Below are 1335 nucleotides of genomic sequence, written 5' to 3' on the forward strand. Positions count from 1 at the left end.
GTTGTGGAGGGGGAGTGCAAGGAGTTTCTGTGGGAGTGCACTGACCCCAGGGGGCAAGGGGGAAGCTCTCGCATTGAGAGTCTGCCCCTGGTGGTGAGTGGGTGTCATAGCAACTGGTTGACCAGTCGTTCTGGTCATTCCAGTAGTAATGGTCACTTAGGCATATATATATATATATATATATATATATATATATATATATATATATATATATATATATATATATAGACATGCTTTTAGAAAAGATAAGTAGACTTCGTGCCTGAACACTGAGGCAGTGTGACAGAGTGGAGGCTCTAGTAGATAAGATGAAAGGCCAGAATGACCTCAGTGTGAATTTTGGAGGGTTCATTTATACTCTTTGAGCCTCAGTTTCTCAATATGTAGAAGAGGTTTATAATACTTACCTAGGCAAGTTATTATGAGGGTTAAAAACAATGTGTATAAACACATGTACAGTGGGGCCTTGACTTACGATTTAATTCATTCCGAGACCGAGCTCGTTAAGGAGCTCCTTAAGGAGCTCGTTAACTCAAATTACTCTGTCAACTCAATGCAAAAAATCGGCCGAGAGACAGCTGGTATCTCAAAAAACTCGTTAGTCGGGACACTCGTAAGTCAAGGCTCCACTGTACAGGATATAGGAAAATACATTATCTGCTGCTTTGGGCATTATAGATATCCTAATCTTCCTGATCTTTGTCCATAAAAATGCCAGAAGAATTATCTACTAATTATTGTGACAAAAATTCTCACTCCCCAAAAATCATTTAGAAAGATATAATAAAAGAACACAGCATTCCATTTAGAATCATTGCCCTGGTCCACATATCAGTCTCCTTTCTCCTTCAACCTCCTCCACTTTAAATCAAGGAGTAGTCAAGATCACCTGGATTCTGAGCTATACCTCTAAAACAGTGGTTCTCAACCTTGGCTGAACATTAGAATCGCCTGGGAATCTTTTTAAAATCCTGATTTCTGAGCCTCATCCTCCAGAAGTTCTGTTTCTTTGTTATGGGGTGGGGCCACAACATTAGTAACAAAGAAACAGAATTTCCGGAGGATGAGGCCCAGAAATCAGGATTTTAAAAAGATTCCCAGGTGATTCTAATGTTCAGCCAAGGTTGAGAACCACTGCTCTAAAAGTAATGGAATAAGCTCTAAGAGAAAAGCAAAACCATAAGAAAGTAATAGTATGCATTTGTTTAGCAAAAAAGATAAATAAAATTGGTAGCAATTATATTTTCTATTTATTAATGAGAAAGTGGTATTCCATGACTCTAGCTGTAAAGCAATAAACTGTTTCCCTGAAGTTCAAACCTCATCTAATCCTAG

The sequence above is a fragment of the Myotis lucifugus genome, unplaced genomic scaffold, assembly GCF_000147115.1.
Source record: "Myotis lucifugus unplaced genomic scaffold, Myoluc2.0 scaffold_566, whole genome shotgun sequence".
Taxonomy (NCBI): domain Eukaryota; kingdom Metazoa; phylum Chordata; class Mammalia; order Chiroptera; family Vespertilionidae; genus Myotis; species Myotis lucifugus.